The sequence below is a fragment of the Coptis chinensis genome, chromosome 9, assembly GCF_015680905.1.
Source record: "Coptis chinensis isolate HL-2020 chromosome 9, ASM1568090v1, whole genome shotgun sequence".
Lineage (NCBI taxonomy): Eukaryota > Viridiplantae > Streptophyta > Magnoliopsida > Ranunculales > Ranunculaceae > Coptis > Coptis chinensis.
In genome coordinates this window covers 7,861,819-7,880,621 of record NC_141464.1, presented here as the reverse complement: position 1 = coordinate 7,880,621, position 18,803 = coordinate 7,861,819, and the positions used below count along the sequence as shown (strand labels likewise).

Below are 18,803 nucleotides of genomic sequence, written 5' to 3'. Positions count from 1 at the left end.
ATCCACCTGCAGGGTTTACATGACAATCCTTATGAGCTCCTCAGGGGGACATCATCAGCCCAACTTCTTGCGAGACACGGATTCCTTCTATAATCAACAGCACACCTTACATACAATGTCATTACCAAATCCATCGAGTTTGTTGATTCACAAATAAATCTCACTCATTGATGATTTAAAGCAATGTACAATGCACGTAAGTGCCCATTATTATATCCAGATTAAGAGGACAAGCATCCATAATAACAGAGGCGTTTGTTCTCTTATATAGTCAGTATAAAGATAAACAACCTCACTTGGTCCTGTTCAATACACATTAAGTGTACTAGTGTAATCCTATAGTCAAGATAGACTAATACCAGATTATACTACAACCTTACCAATGGTTTGTCCAAATCCATCTAGGTTGTGAACGATTACTTATACTTTATAAAGTATTGATGATATGATCTTCTGTGTGTCACCACACACCATATCATCTACAACATAAAGTATTAGACACATGCATATAACTAATAATATATATAATATGCATAATATTTGCCCATATGATTCTCATTCAAAATATAAAGAATTAGAGTTAATACAAAAGTAATGCTTTTAGTATATAACCTTATCAGTAACATATCAAGTGTATGGACCACTGGTGGGGTAACAACAAGCATAGTTATAGCATTATCGACCACTCTGCCAAAATGGAGAGTGGTGATGGCATTTAGCTCACCTACATTAATATTTTCATTACTAGGATTACCGGTTACTTCAAAGGCTGTGTTTGGTATTTTAGGATTTGGTACGTCTTGACCTGGAAACACACCTTTTGGTTGGGTTTTCTCTTGGGCTAACTGCTGGATGGAAAGATTAATGGATTGTAAAACCTGTTGGTTAGATTGATTCATAGATTGTATAAGTTGTTGGCTAACCTGTATGAAGGCGTCGAGACAATCCGGTTGTGTAGGTGTAGTGGTCACAGGTGGTGTGACTGGAACTATCTCACGTTGGTTATTAACGGGTGGGTTGCGATCGTTATTAGTAACCGAAACGATACATTTATTAGCATTATAATTATTATTATAATTATTATAATTACCTTGTCCTTGTCTCGGTGGAGCTTGATTGTAATTTGGCACTTGCCTAACATTTTGATTATTAAACCCTGGAGGTGTAACGTGATGATTATTTTTCCAACCGAAGTTGGGATGTTGTCTCCAAGGCGCGTTAGGTTCACTATTAATGGAATAAATATTGTCCGGTTGAGCGAATGGTTAGTTATAGACTAGAAGACAATAGGAGTCGAGATGCTCAAGGCTATAACAAAAATTACATGGAAAAGTGTTGACGCTCATGACAGGAGTAGGTTGTTGTTTGACAAAAATGGCTTCTACCTTTTTAGTGAGAGATTCGATTAAAGTTTTAAGCTCAGGATCAGATTTAACCTCAAACATACTGACAGCCTTAACTGTGGAAGAAGAATTACTAGAGCGAGGGATGTCATTGCCCCCCCCCCCCCAGTTATTTTGACATTTAGATTGATCTTCCAAAAACCTATAAGCCTCAGAGGCACCTTTACTAAAGAAACTACCCCCAATCATTATGTCAAGAACCTTTTTATTGTGATGTAAAAGCCTTTTGAAAAAGGCACGAACAAGCGTGTCTTTCGCAAGGTTATGATGTAGACACTCAATGAGAAGATCAGTGAATCGATTCCAGGCCTCTGAAAAGGATTCTTGCGGAAGAAATGAATCTTTTGAAACATTTCATCTGTCTTTAGCGATAGGTAAAACTGTTCCATGAATAATTGAACAAGTTTGGCCCATGAGTCCACAGAATTAGGCGCTTGGGGAGTTAACCAAGATGTCGCCTTATAGGCGAGGGTGAAAGGAAACACCCTTAATTTAATTTGCTCCGAACCAACAGTAGGATGATGAAATGTGGTAAGAACTTGTTCTATCCTACGCATATGTTGATAATGCTTCTAATGGTCTAACCCATGAAAAACTGGTAACAAATTAAATATATTCGAGGGGATTCAAAAATCCCCCACTGGGTCTGCAAGAACGATGCAAGATTTATGGCTATCGTTAAGGGCTTTATAAAAATCAGAGAGAGGAGTCTCTGTTTCGTCAGCCATTTGTGCAGGTGTAGTGTGTGGTATTCTAGATAGGCGTATGCGTTGACATTTACAATAAATAACCGAAGGGACTAGTACCGGACCTTACTCTCATACAAGGCTAAGGCCAATATAAAGCAACCTACGAACAAACAATCAAACAACCCTGATATGCTAGAAAAAATCCTCTAACAGGAGAGGCAAGGAGCGGAAGAAGGAGTACCTCTATTCCTCCTTGCTACGCGTTTGAATAGCGTCTTGTATACTCGATCACAGTGTATTCACGAAGTTAGAAACACTGAATAACTTAAATGAAATGAGTTGGAAACTAACCTGTGAAAATCGGGCAAATTCAGAAGTGGGCGCGGGCGCGGGTGTGCTTGGAATTAGGCGTAGAAGGGCACGTGCGTGCTCTTGCATGAACCAATGTCCAGTGTTTTTAGGGCGTGCGTGCTCCCGAGATAGCTGCGATGGGCGCGAGCGCGCTTCGTGTAGATTTATGAAAAAAATATTTTATGAGCCAAACAAACACAGTCATAACCAAACAAGGGTGGATGGGTTTTAATGGGATTTTGGTAGGGACGAAAATACTAAAGGAAATGAATTTAAACATAACTAAGATAGCAGCGGCGCCATTTGATAAAGTAGGAATTATCCTTTACTCCTACTTAACTAATTAAACTTAAACAGAAGTAAAGAATAATAATTTTACTCTAAACTATCAAAGTTATCTACTCTCTTGAACCATGCAATAAATGGAGTAGAGAATTCGTTCCACTCTTAGTCCTTTAAACGTAAGTTTCCGCTAGTTTAATCACTACTAACAAAATAGTTGAGAGTAATGAATTGAATTACACTAATATGGCAATTGAATTTAAATAAGATATTTAACTTATACTATGATAATAGAATATTGAAATGTGAATATGGAGAATGGATTAAGGGGATTTGAATCAACTTGATGTAATATCCTAGTGTCGATTATTGCAGTCCTAATCAAACAAGATTAAGTGTTGATCCCTAATTACTCATGGCAATCTTTGCCAACTAATAATTAACATGTGAGGAAGTCCAACCCATTCTCATGGCGAATCAACTATCCTTCTAGAGTGAAACTCTTTACAAGCAATAATTCTAACTAGCATATCAAGTCTTCATCAAGCTTCATCAAACCCCTCTAATAGAGGTTTAGCTAGATGTCATTAAACTATCATAAATAGATATGTAAGAAGAAGACATAATGAAGAATTAATACTGAACTTTTATTAATCTAATGAATACTGAAGAACAATAATTAACTAAGGTTTAAACTAATAACTAAGTCTAAAATCTAATTATCTATCTCTAATTAATTATATCTATCTAAGTCTAAGTATCTAAGTCTAACTAAGTATATTCAAGAGTTATGCCTTAGTCATTTTTATATAAGAGAGGCTAGGTCTACATTTTCATGCATGGGTGTAACGCTTGTATTTAAAATACGTATTTAGTTATTAATTTATTAATTAATTTATTTATATAAAATTCGTTGGATTGGATTTGGGATATGTGGGCCTGGTTTCTGGGCCCGAGTCTGTGTTGGGCTTGGGTTTCAAACCCAAGTATATATTCGTATTGTTCTGGAGAATAGGGTTCTTAGAGAATAAAATAAAATAAAAATGGAGGCAGAGATAGAAGTTGGATTGCTAGAGCGTGGGAGCGCAACGGTTCGGATGATGAGAAATTCGTCGAGTTTTAATACAGGTGAGTAGTTAGTTTTTCTACTTCACGTGTATACGGAAACAGCCTTAATGTTCAATGTTTTTCACTCATTTTTACTGTTCGTTCTTCCTCGTCGTTTGTCATTATTGTTAAATTATGTTGAAAACTTTGAAATCAACATGTAACTGTCGAAGTTTGATTGGGCCTGTTAATGGCGTCGTCGCGAGCCCAAGATAAGGAAATTGTCCTGCCTTACTGCCTTATTGTTATTTGAACTTTTTCTGTTGCGGTGGGTTGTATTGGTTGATGTCGGGGTCAAATGCTTGATGATTGGTTATTGTGGGTGCTGTTGGAAGACTCGAAGAAGTCGTTAATGGTGGCGCAAGCCTAGACAGAAATCGTCCTACATAGTTTTTACTTGTTGATGTGGTTTTAAATTTCTCTTGTTGTATTGATTGTGGATAGTTGGGTTGATGTTTGGTTTTGGGTGATTGAGTGATGTCGAGGCAATGAAGCTTGGAGAAATCGTTAATGGCATCCCCTGTCATACTGGGGTTTGAACTTTTATAGTTTTGCTTGTTTGGAATTGTCGGCTTGAATGGGTTATGGGTGATGGGGTAGCTAGTGGAAGGTGTAAGAGGGCTGTTGGGAGCTTGAATGAGGCGTTAATGGCGGCGCGATTTGGCCGGAATTCGCGATGGTGCGCTGGTGAGGGGAGAGGAAATCAAGTTTGACATGTATTAAAGTCGTGGGGGTTTTCATGTGGAGTCCAACCGCTGGGTTGAAATGCGCGGAGGAGTGGAGATTGTGGTGGCCGAAATTTGGGCTGGTGGTGGAGGAAGAGAGCTGGTGAGGAAAAAGAATTGTTGGTCGGCTTGGGCCTTAGCTTGTTAGTTGGGTTGGGCCAAAAAGTCTATTATTTTATCTTGGGCTTTAGTTGGTTCTTGGGCCCGAATTTAGTTGTTTGGTTGGGCCAGTTCTATTTTGCAGCTTTCTTTGAGCCGAACCACTTAACTGTTTTGGGCCAGTTTCAAGTTTGTTTGGGGGCCGATCCATATAACTTAAAATAGATCCAATGGGGTATTTAAATATTTAGACTTTTGGGTTCTAAGGTTTGGGGTTTGGGCTTGGCTAGTTGGGTCCGAACTATTGCCTTAGTCATGAGCCCATGAGCCATGCACCTTTGCCCTTAGCCATGAACCATGGCTATGACCTTGAACTGTTGAACATGGAAACGACAGTTTGACTTTGACAATGACGTGTTTATTTTGACTTTGACTTTGACCATTGACAGTTGACCATTGACTGGGGAATGTTGACTTTTTCCATATTTTCACCTATTTGTTTTTTTTATGGACAAATGTAGTAATAAAATATTATCGAAGCTTGTATAAATTTGGTTGTCATTATCTAGGAAAGATTTGACGTTGATATTGTGTATATTTTGACACGTGACGAGATAGAAATTTTAGGAGATATAATATTCCTAAAACGCTATAAAAATATATGCGATACGTTTGAAGCAATTGTGACATTATATAATATGTTGGGATATAAATATTAAATACAATAGTTTTGGAGAAATAAATATATAAACGCTCCATTATTTTATATGTGAGATGCTACTAGGAGGTAGTAGGGTATTTGTGAATATTTCCCACAGGAGTGTGGCGTAGTGCAATAATATATTGGCACGTGAAAGAATGAAAGTGGTTATGAGATATAATTAAGATATTTCTAAATATTGTGGCTTAGTGCAATAAGGTATTTGACCTGCACATGATATAGTGGAATTATTATGAGTCATAAATGTATGACACTTAAATAAATTAAGTAACGAAAATCCTAGAACCTAGCTACCACAACTCATGTGATATGATTGGCCCTTCTGGCATTTCAGTGAATCTGAATGGCCCTTCAGGCGTAAGTAATGTGATTGGCCCTTCTGGCGTAGCCGAATGGTGGCTTGATTATTCCGTTCGCAAAATTCGAACGAGATGCGCGATATTTTATGCCGAATAATGGCAGTACTTACATAATGGCTTTCGTGTGAGGGTTACCTAGTGTGCGGCATCTCGCTCAGGGTAGTTACGCAACGAAGTGGTTCATTATGTAAGGGGAGGCATGTGGATGTACATGTTCGGCGTTGGGAAGCGATTGTGGTAGCCAGGGAAACTAGGTAAAACATAGATATGACATGATTTTAGGGACACGCAAAGAAAGCCTTAAATAATATAATTATGGTAATATGTTGGTTAATGATATATCTTTAAAATATATGTTTGTATATGGCTTTGTAGAAGGGTAGGTCAAACTAATTACTTGTGCAGAGACGACCCACTCTGTAATTGAGCATGAAATGCGGTAAGTATAGAATATGCTTGGCTGGTTATTAGTTTAGTTAGAACCTAAGGCGCCTCGTGGAGGAACTAAATGCCTTTGTATTATTGTTAGGAAGCTAAGGCGCCTCAGTGGAGGAACTACCTGCCTTACTTATTGTAGTTAAGAATGTTGTATTATTCGTTGGATGTTAAGGCGCCTCGGTGGAGGAACTAACTGCCTTATTTAGTGTGTAAATACATGTATAAGTATATATTATATTTTAGAGCTACTCACACCAGCATTTTTATAATGTTGACCCGATTTACATGTTTGCTTATCGAGTGTGTTCATTAAATGAACATAGTTGATAAGTCTTGACAGGTTTAGTGTTGAAGAAGGTTGGTTGTTGCTTGTGGTTTGCGTTAGCGTTGCATCTCAGGATATGTTTTGTTTTCCCTTGAGGTGATATAGATTTTTAGTCTAGACAATGTTTTTTGTATTTTCATTTGTAATTTAAATAAAGAGTTATTGAAAAGAGATTTGTAACCTAATCTTATTTGTAAATTTTTGTAATGAAGAGGACTTTTGTTTAAGTTAAGATTTTTATTGGTTTTTAATTATCCGCATATTTAAACTGTTTATGGGCTTTTGGAAGTTGAGAGTGCGTCACACCTCGAAAATCGAAGAGTCGGGAACAAATATTGTTTTTCCGAATTCTGTCGAAATTCGGGGTGTGACAATGGGCTTTGGAGCCATGTTTTGGGCCTTTAAATCAAGCCCAAAACCTAATTACATAAGTACTACAGAAAAGCTCATATACCACTGTTATTTACAGTGGTAAAAAGCCTTTAGCCATTGTTTCATACCGTGGTAACAACCACCGTGACAAATACTTCTAACAAAACCGTGGGGAAAAGTACCTCTTATATACCACGGTTTTAAGTAAAACAGTGGTATTAGGATTTACAAACCGTGGTTAATAGTCCGAAAAGTTTGGTCTTATATTTACAAACCGTGGGAAATAGTGATGATATATACGAACCGTAGGTTATATAAATTGATTATACCTCGGTTCTTATCAAACCGTGGTGTATAGTCATTACAAACCATGGGTTATATAAATTGCTTATACCTCGGTTCTTATCAAACCGTGGTGTATAGTCATTACAAACCATGGGTTATATAAATTGCTTATACCTCGGTTCTTATCAAACCGTAGTTTATAGTCTTTTTTTTTTTTAATAAAAACCCCTAATTATTTGATTCTAATCATATTCATTCAACCTGCAACCTGCCCATTTTCACCATATATATCCACACTGGATTTAAAAACACATTGCTCAAATAAACAATTCATAGTGCAACACAAACAAAAGAAATAAATTTACACATCCAACACAAAGACATTGAATTGCTAAAAGAATTTTGAACTTTTTTGAGTCATATATAATGAAAGAAACATCCAAATTTACTTGTTATATCAAAATAATAATGACCTAACTTGTTGCATCAATAAAAAAAAACAATCTATTTGTTCTATCTAAAATATCAAAAAAAAAATGGTGAGACCAAGCACCACACCTTAATTGGAAAGGGTCAAAACCTAGCTAAGACTCGAACGCTCCATTATGCTAGATGAATCTAAGAATTTCAAGTCGAACAACATCAAGTTCCTCTTGTGTGTTAAAAAGTATATAACAACATCAAGTCGAACAACACCTTTGAGGGATAGATTTGTCATCTGCACGATCAAAGATAAAAAAGTATATAATAACTAAATAATGAAGAGTAACACAAAATAGAGAATGCTAGTGTATGACGAATTATACCTTATTTTCAAAAGAATTATCTGAACAAGCTTCCATTATTTCTCTCATAAACTTCATTACGTAATACCCACACTCTTTACTACCAGGTTGGTATGGGCCCTAAGTACAAACATGGAAAATATTCATAAGCATATATTTTTCCAAACACACAGTATGTATTGATAAAAGTTATTTTACGTATTCTAACTATCTATGCGTAAACACAAATAATCAATTTACGTAAATACGTGTTTATATCAATATTCCTACTCTCAATAACGAAGTAATCTAAGAGAGTCGATTCGCTCCACTCTTAAACCTCAAGACTTAAACAAATTCAACTAATCAAACCCAAAAGGAACAATGGTGAGAGTAATGATTTGATGTGAAATTTCTATTCTACCATTCCCAACAATTGAATCTAAACAAGACATAATATAAAGATTTGAACTTTATTTGTTTAACCTCAATTCGAAACTACTCATGCAATAATTGAATTAAACTAATAATGACAAATAAGTAAATCTAAGGATTTAAGCTAATAAATAAATGAAAATGAAACTAGATTATGGAGAACTAATTAACTTTATTTATCTAATAGAACAATAAGAACAAGATATGATTGAATGAATAACAACTATTTTATTTATCTAATGAATGATATTTAATGATTTAAATAACTAATCTAAAACAAAGAATGAAACTAATTAATGGAATAAAAACTAAGTAATTAACTAATCTAGATCTAACTATCTTTTTCTAACCCTAAACTCCATTAACATTAGCTTCCTAACCTAACTGCCATTAACAAAGAGTCAAGCTTTTGTTTTTATACTTTCAGATCCAAAAATCGTGCATGGGCTTGGATCCATGTTTTGGGCCGGAAAATCGGGCCCAAAACCCAATTTCTTTAGTCCAAAATGGGCTCTTCAGCTGTAGTTGGCTTCGACAGATGTTTCATCCACTTTTGCTCCTCTGATTGGGCCAAGGCTTGGACCATTGGAAAGCTCTTTCCGAGCCGGTCGTTTTGACATAAGATACTCCCAATTCTGAGGTCTAAGTCCAAAGATACGGCCTTTGGAAGTTCTGCTGACGTGTGCACTGTTTCTGCCCGTGTTAACTTTTCAGCTTTTGACCAGGCTTTACAAAGGCTTTGTCTCCTTAAATCTTGGCCTTTATTCACAGAACTCCTTTGCAACCGACCTTTGCTCCTTTATCTCGCTAAAGTGGCACATTTCTGCACATAATAGACTTTGAAGCCTGAAATACATAAAAACACGTAATCAGTATTAACTTTTAATTATTACTCACATAATTGGTCTAAAAGTATGATTGTTAAGGGTTTAAAACTACAGTTTTGGGCTCTTATCAAACTACCCCCAAACAGCATTTTGCTTGTCCTCAAGCAAAGATGAGAAATTAGAATAAGTGACCAAAAATGGAGTTCTATCTACTCTCATTTCGCTGAATGCGATTGCATTGACCATATGCAACAAGGCCTTAAACCACTAGGAATTCCCTAGTAGACGAGTTATAGCCTCGTGAGAGTTTTCCAGTGAAGGTACTCACAAACTTCATCTATACTACAACGACTAAGAATTAAAACTATTGTTTCCTCATTCATGTCTCAACTATCTATACATCTCACTAGCAATTGAATAAGAATAACCAAATCAAAAACCTAAACTAATATATGCATAATAATCAATCATTTATGATACAAATATATATACTATGAGTAATACTATGAAATGCCTAGCGTGTTCGTTTCTGAAAACTTCGAATAAGCGCCCTTAAGTAGGTCCTCACATAAATGTCAAGACAAAACCACTCTGATTTTTCCGCCAAGTTTTCAAGCTACTCCAGGTAAAATAAGGGCACACTTTACCTTACAATCTCAATGACAAACAAGGAAGTTCCGAGTCGATCAAACACATCCGCCACTTACTATCACACTAACCTATTCCTAATTAAGCTAGAGGTCTTTATTAGGTGTCATGGGATTAGGAGATGGTTTAAGAAGGAAGGAAATGGATATTCAAAAGGACAAGTCTGAGATAATAGAGTCTTCATATTATGTAACTTAGAGAAAACCTTGTTATTTTCTTTTGCTTCTATACTTTGTTTCCATCCTTAGCCATATTTTTTCTTTTTCTTTTCTTTGGCTTTTGACTCCCTTTTATTCTATTTTTGGAGTTTTTATTTATTTCTATTTTTTTTTCTTTTCGTTGGATGGAAACTTCTTTTCTTTTCCAAGCAACTAACTAATTTTTTTGTTTACCACGTGTTTTTCTCTTCTTCTTTCTTCACTCATTCTATTCTCGGACTTATTCTAGATTGGGTAAGTTGAATTTTTTATTTTGTTTTGTTTTTGTAATGGGGTAAAGGAATTGTGGTTTATGGAAGGCTAAAGAAAGGCTCGAGGGGCTACTAGCGAAAATAATTCATAGGTTTGAATTTCTCGGCTATATCGATCCAAAGAGGGCCTAAATTCTCGCTTAGATATGGCATAGTGATCAAGCAAGTGGGACGGTGATTTCTCTATCCGGATTTTACTTCTCTCTTGTGTCATTTCTCAAATGTTTCGCTCATATATAGGCTTTTTAGGCTATATTCTCACAGATTTGTAGAATAAGTACTCTAGCCTAGATTTTAAAACTTATCGCTAACAATCATAGATACTCATGTAATATATTTATAGATAGATGCAAAGATTATTACCTACATATTAACCTAAGTTTCTAACAATTATTCTGATGCAAAAGCTACGTGAGACTTCTAGATTGTTAAGAGCATAAAGAAAGAAAACAATACCAATATTCCTAAGTGTATAGCATAAACTTATTTATTTATATTTTTGAAATTTTTAACTTGAAAACAAATGCATATTATACATATCTATATCCTAACAGATGCCTTAATTACACGAAGTTTTCTATGCCCCCAAAACAAGAAGCATGCTTTGTCCTCAAAGCATTTAAATAAAGAGGGTAGAAAAATACCATGGAAACGCATAAAATTCTGGAACATCTGCAAAACAAGGTTAGAACATACTAATATAGGAAATAAAAACGACGAACTCTATAAGAGTTCCACCCATTATGGGGTTAACATAATTAAATTGTTTGGGACATAAGCGCACACTAACCTAAACTAAAAACTTACCTCCACTCCAGCTTTTTCGCCATCCTCCTCTTCTATAAAGAAGTGAGGTTCCTTCGCGATCCCCGCCATGCCATTATAATTTGCCAAGCTTGCCGCCATTTATCATCTACGGATGCTAACCTGTTAAGCCACCACTTGGTCGGATGGGGTGTAAGGTGCAACCTCGATGAGGTTGTATCCTCCACCCCCTGCCAAGTCATTGCACGGAAAGATCGGATAATACAATTGGTGGGTCTCACAATTTCGACCCCAACCCAATCCGTGAAACGGGCACAAAAAAAAGGGAAGAAACATAGCATAATACGGCAAAAACTAAAACAGGCATAAGAAGATACTTATGCCTCATGCTATGGGCTCATGCTAAACTAGACATCAAGGTTCTGGAAGGTCATGGCACATACGCCCCGCGGCTAAAGCAAGGAAGATGCCGAAAGTGGCATCATTCACGTAAGAAAAAACGCCATTCCCTAAAATGTTTAGCATGATCCAAAACATAACAGTTCCTATGTTCATGGATGTGCTACCAAGCGGCGGCGTTATATTCGCCTTTGGTCCTCGATAACGAAAAATGCCCTGCCCATAAGCCTCATGTAAAAGTCATAAGTGTAGACATGCATATTATCTACCCAATAGCATCATGGGTCTTGTATTTCAGCGGGCATGGCAAGTCCAAGAACAAATGCTAGCAAGAACCATAAGCGGTTCCCAAAATTTACGTGTGTGATCACCTCACAAACCCAAGCACCATAAGTAGTGCTTTGAAACAAATCTTCGAAAAGACTGTTCGGTATTATTGTAGGAGATGTCATCTCAAAATTACACTCGAATAGCCGTGAATGACCCGGCAAACAACCCGCAGAAAACCGAATTTTTCTCGTCCACGGAAGTCGGCGGCTGGTGCGCTTCCACTTCAAGCGCGAGCGCCTCGATGATTTTGGAATTCCAGTGTTTGAGTGCGAAGTCGCTCACCTTAAGCCGAAAAGCGCTCATAAAAAATTCTGACAAATGTGTAGGGCGCGAGTGCGCTCCTCTGGCGCAGGTGCGCTCCGAGGTGCTGAAGATCGAAAAATGAGACGAAACGTGGGAAACGTGGGAGTGAAAGGTGAGTGGTGGAAGTTAGGTGTAGTGTGGGTTGTGAGTGTAGAATGAATGAAGTTTTTATAGGTTTTGAATTGTTAAAACGAATCGGTAGGTTGCCAAAAAGCTTTAAGGCAATTTCCGGAAACAATAAAATTTCCGAACCCGAAAACGGAAACAACTCATATTCTTGATTCTATAACAACCCTAATATCTTTTGTACTGGATTTAGACTAGTAACTTCTAAACTCTCTTAGATTTCATCCTACCACCACATCTAATCATAAGTATGCCAATTACGACAATATTCTCAGCCTTCACTCCAAAACAAACTCTAAAATGGAGGATCTTCTACAAATCATGATAGAATAAATAATATCACCCCCAAACAATTCGGGAAGGTGGGATTAACAATAAAATCCATGCACAATTTGAAAAGAACAACATTATATTAAAATTGAAATTCAAACAACATTTAACTACCAAATTCAAAGTTAACTACAGAATTTAACAACGTAACATCCTATCTACTAAAAATAATAAAAAACAACATCAAAACAACAAACAAGGAGAAATCTAGCTACTCTTAAAGGGAGCGAGGTGGGGATAAGAATAGGAAGTTTAGTGATCAAGCATGGAAAAACCAAACACCCTTATTCCCCAAACAAATTTTTGAAAACAGTTTGTAAAAATTTGTTTTAAAACGCTGGTCTTTTAAAGTCGATTCCCTAGACTTAAAGTGATATATATGTATTTACATGCAGTTTCCCATATATCAATAATCTAAACAATTGTGGATCTTTCCATAAATAGTTAACATGGAATGCACCACCAAAACAGAATCAAGCTCCAAAACTTTCTACGACGCAAACTTAGTTGAATAAGAAGGTGTCCAAGTGAATGATCGTGGAGTAAATGAATGGTTTTGGAAAATACTTGAATGTGGATAAGTGTTAGAAGAAAAGGGTGGGAAGAATGATTGGATTTTATGAGGGATTAACTCAGGTGGATGGTGGTAGGTGGTGCTCTAGGTAGTGCTTGAGAAGGTGGATCATCATAAAGCTCTTAGAAACTCGGCCGAATTCCTCATCTAGGTTGTTCGCATCCATATAATTATGGTATTCATCTCCATCTTTGAGGAATTCATCTATCTCGCCTATTGTGAGGGTTTAGTCCATCTCTTCTATGGTCGTAAGGCAGGGTTGAAAATTCTTTCTCTAGTTCAGCTTATGTTCAAAGAGTCAAAATTGTGATCTTTGTCTTCTTCCATAAGAGGATATGTACTAGTGTAGGGACGACATCGCCTCGGAAGCACTAATGTGATATACAAAACTCTCAATAGACTTAACTTCACCTTCTACAGAAAATCTAGTTGTTCATGCGTGTTTTATCCCTATACCTAATATGAGGGGGAACATATTTGTTAACCGTTGCTTTATCTTTTATCACTTTCCAACTAGGTTTCCATATTGGAACCTCTATAGTGTGTAAGTCTTCAATTTCTATGACAATTATTTGGTATGGTATCATTTATAGTTTCATGGGTGATCTTTAGGCATAGTCACTTGGTTATCAACTACTCTCCCGAACGGGTGGTAGTGATCACCAGAGGTCCCCTTTGGTTTATATTACCATTACATCAATACTTTTATTTTCGGGCGGTGTTTGTTAACTTAGGATTAGGCACTACTTGACTTGGAAACACGCCGGGTTTGGCTATTATTTTGGTTATAAGACATGTCAATAACCTTTTGGCACAAAGACCGCATCATTTGCATCGTTTGTTTCATCATATTAGAGTTTTGATCATGCCGATCTTTCATCAATTTGGAGTTTTGTTGCATAATTTGATTTTGTTTCTCCAACAAGGTCACTACTACTTTGTCCGTAGATGGTTGTATTGGAATTAAAGCTTGTTGGCGCTCATGTCTTGATGTTGATAGTTCTGGGTTATGGGTACTAAACCTCTATTCCTCGTCACCTAAGTTCCCTTTATCCTTGATGTTGAGTTAATTGGTTGAAGTGTGATGGTTGTGGTGGTGTTTGTGCATAGACAAGAGGACAATAGAAGTCGGAATGCTCAAGACTACAAATGCACATTACAACGAGTAGAGTTAATGTTCATGACCGGAGTGGGTTGTTGTTGAACGTAGATGGCATCTACCTTTTTAGTGAGGGCATCGATAAGAGTTTTAAGCTCGGGATCATGTTTAACCTCAAGAGAAGAAGGAGAGGAGCAGGAGGAATCGCTTTCTCCCTAATTGTTATTCTTCTTAGATTGATCTTCTAAGAATTTATAAGCCTCCAAGGCTCCTTTACTAAGAAAACTACCCCCCCGTCATGATATCTAGAACCTCCTTATGATAATGTGAAAGTTCCCTTGAAGAAAGCACGAACAAGCTTGTCTTTCGCAAGATTATGATCTGGGCATTCAATGAGAAGATTAGTGAAACGATTCCGTGCCTCCTCAAAAGGATTCATGAGGATTCCGGGCCAAGAAATGAATCTTGTGAAGCATTTCATCCGTCTTTAGTGGTGGGTAAAATTGTTCCATGAACAATTGAACAAGTTGAGCCCATGAGTCCACGAGTTTGGCGCTTGGGCAATTAACCAAGACGTCGCCTTTGTCGGCTTAGGGTGAAAGAAAACACCCTTAGTTTAATTTGTTCCGCACCAACCGTAGGATGGAAAATGTTGTTATGACTTGTTCAATCCTACCCATGTGTTGATAAGGTTTTTCATGTTCTAAACCATGAAAAAATGGGTAACAAATTAAAATATTTGGGGATTCAAATCCCCCACTAGGTCCCGCAAAGAACGATGCACCCACTTAGGGCCATCGCTTAGGGCTTTATAAAAAAATCGAGAGAGGAGTCTCTTGTTCTTTAGCCATTGATGCAAGTGTAGTGTGTGAAATTCTAGATAGTCGTGTTGTATTTATTTCTACGAAAAACAAGCCTGATTATACTAGAATTAAAACTCCTCTGACAGAAGAGGCGAGGAGTGGAAGAAGGAGTACCTGAATGCCTCCTTGCTACGCGTTTGAATAGCGTCTTGTATACGCGATCTCAGTGTATTTAACAAGTTAGAAACATTGAGTAACTTGAAGAAATAAAAATTTGAACTAACCTGTGAAAATTGGGCTGTTCACGCTGAATTTTCCTTCGAGGGCGCGGGTGCCCTCTGTTTTTTCAAATGTCCAATGTTTTGGGCGCGGGTCGCGCTTCAGGGTTTTCAAGTTTTAGGCCTTTTATCGTACTCCAAAAAATTTGAAATTTTTACAGTAATTTTCTAAGACATCTATCAAGTATCCTGTAAAATTTCAGATCAATCGGAGCTATGAAAGTCCCTCTACTGTCTGCAAAGTTTGCAAAACAGTTTTCGGACACAATACAAACAACCGAATGGTTAACCTATCAAAACAAAGCCAAAAATTGCCAAATTTTTACTAAAGACTCCTGACAGATCCTAATTTTTTCTGTAAAAATTTTAGAGCAATTGGAGTTCTACAACCTCTCCTTATCGGCTGCTGTTCCAGATATTAAGTGTTTGCAACACTGCAGAAACACACTGGAAACACTCTACTATTTAGGTGGTCAAAACAAATCAAAAACTTGTATAATTTTTACTACAAACTCCTGACTTAGGATAAATACTCCTGTAAAAATTATAGAATTTTTAGAACTACCTAAGTAACCTTACTCGTCTGTTTTTCAAGAACATACGGTGTGAAAACTGAAATGCAGCACTGTAAAGATCGTATTTTTTTCACAAGGTAAACCAACTTTGAAAAATCTGAAAATATTCCAGTAAATCAACAACACATTATATATTATGTATGAAAATTTTCAGAATTTTCAAAAATTTAGAAATTCCTTCACTGCAGTGTTTTTCTCTGTGAATCCGCAGCCCCTATGCCTGAAACAGTGAACAGTTCCGAAAATTCAAGAAATAAGAAGAAAAAAAATAAAATGGTGGGTGGGTAGAGAATGGGGATTGCCCCTTGAATTCAAGCAATTGAATTCTTGTCTTGAACGAGATTAAGATGATGGCAGCGCCATTTGATAACAGTGATTTTAATTATTCTAACTATCTATGCGAAACAAAATAATCAATTTACGTAAATACGTGTTTATATCAATATTCCTACTCTCAATAACTAAATAATCTAAGAGAGTCGATTCGCTCAACTCTTAAACCTCAAGACTTAAAACAAATTCAACTAATCAAACTCAAAAGGAACAATGGTGAGAGTAATGATTTGATGTGAAATTTCTATTCTACCATTCCCAACAATTGAATCTAAACAAGACATAATATAAAGATTTGAACTTTATTTGTTTAAACTCAATTCGAAACTACTCATGCAATAATTGAATTAAACTAATAATGACAAATAAGTAAATCTAATGATTTAAGCTAATAAATAAATGAAAATGAAACTAGATTATGGAGAACTAATTAACTTTATTTATCTAATAGAACAATAAGAACAAGATATGATTGAATGAATAACAACTATTTTATTTATCTAATGAATGATATTCAATGATTTAAATAACTAATCTAAAACAAAGAATGAAACTAATTAATGGAATAAAAACTAAGTAATTAACTAATCTAGATCTAACTATCTTTTTCTAACCCTAAACTCCATTAACATTAGCTTCCTAACCTAACTGCCATTAACAAAGAGTCAAGCTTTTGTTTTTATACTTTCAGATCCAAAAATCGTGCATGGGCTTGGAGCCATATTTTGGGCCGGAAAATCGGGCCCAAAACCCAATTTCTTTAGTCCAAAATGGGCTCTTCAGCTGTAGTTGCCTTCGACAGATGTTTCGTCCACTTTTGCTCCTCTGATTGGGCCAAAGCTTGGACCATTGGAAAGCTCTTTCCAAGCCGGTCGTTTTGACATAAGATACTCCCAATTCCGAGGTCTGAGTCCAAAGATACGGCCTTCGGAAGTTCTCACTTGACTTGTGTTTTACGCCCGTGTTAACTTTTCAGCTTTTGACCGGGCTTTACAAAGGCTTTGTCTCCTTGAATCTTGGCCTTTATTCACAGAACTCCTTAGCAACCGACCTTTGCTCCTTTATCTCGCTAAAGCGGCACATTTCTACACATAATAGACTTTGAAGCCTGAAATACATAAAAACACGTAATCAGTATTAACTCTTAATTATTACTCACATAATTGGTCTAAAAGTATGATTGTTAAGGGTTTAAAACTACAGTTTTTGGCTCTTATCATGTATGCATAAGAATTTGTTTATTACCATAATCTTCTCCCACTTCATTGGACCTTTACTTCCTTTCCCTTCAAGTCTTTCTATTTTCATGACCGCACTTCAAAATAAGATCAATGTAAAACCTAATTAGCAAGTAAAAGATAAGCACGTAATGATCTAATTATTTCATATACATACACAATCATGACAAACCTGTTAAAATAGATATCCATATCATTAGATGGTAGATTATGCATCGAATCCAACCAATTAAAAGTCATCCGCGATAAATTAATAGCAATCAAAACCCAATGTCCACTACAAAAAGATCAGAGGCATGTGTGGTTAAAAAAGTAAAATTAGGCATTAAAACTATAATATACATTCCAATGAAAATGATAAAACATGGATAGTATTAAAAATATAAGACAATATCCTTACCCTGGATTATAAGGGATAAGAACAACTCTTTTTCCACTTGTATTCTGCAAGCTCTCCACAATAATTTGAGTTTTCTCATTCTTATTAGCTCTTGTGAAAGATAAAGGGTTTACAAATCCAACGACATCACGACAACTCACAAATTCGTCATAAAGAATCCTAGAGAAAGAAAAATAAAGCAATCATAATTACTAAAACTAAATATGAATATCTAAGATTTACGATAGCACCAACAATGAAATTTTGCAGATATTCTAACCTCATATATACCACCAAAATAGCAGCATCTAACCAACCCATGTTACATACATCCATTATATCTCTTTTCTCCATAATGAAACTACCCATATTATCTCCAAACATGATTACGTGTACATGTTTGAGGAATTATGGTAAGCGCCATATTGAGGAATCCCACAAACGAATCTATTGCACCTTGATTATGACTATCACTAGTTTGATTTTTACTTCCCTAAATTAAAAATTCAGAACAACCAATTATTAAAAGAGAAGCCAAATTCAGAATATAACTTCATATTAAAGAATCTTGTTATTTACCTCAATGTCGTCTTTATAATAGACATGGTCCTTTGGCCAAGGAACTTGTGTGCCCAGAGCATCTGCGACATATCTAAGCTCCTCATTCACTTGTATAGGAAGAGCAAGACAGCCAAATTTCTTCAAACAAGCGATACAACCGCAACACCTAACATTATTGAGTCCCAAAGGGTAACCGTGAATTTCTTTTCGCTTATTTCCCTCAGATACCAAGCCTTCAAAGAATAATATTTGTTCGCCAACCGCAGCCAAATAACATTCTTTTTCTATATATAAATGTCTAAGTATCATAATAAGCACACAACATTATATTTTAATAACATATTACGTGTAAACTACAATTTACCTCCCCTAGACCAAATGTTTGACCCCGTGTTTTCTTATTTGCCTTGT

General features: G+C 36.2%; 1 long non-coding RNA gene across 1 annotated transcript; it reads right to left on the bottom strand.

Moving 5' to 3' along the window:
* Positions 1–17,458: 17,458 nt before the first annotated feature.
* On the bottom strand, positions 17,459–17,963 carry LOC147474651 (uncharacterized). Its single transcript, XR_015209203.1, has 3 exons — positions 17,853–17,963; positions 17,625–17,729; positions 17,459–17,529 (listed from the first exon to the last, which is right to left on the bottom strand). It is a non-coding gene; the product is annotated as an uncharacterized LOC147474651 (long non-coding RNA).
* Between the last annotated feature and the right edge of the window lie 840 nt (positions 17,964–18,803).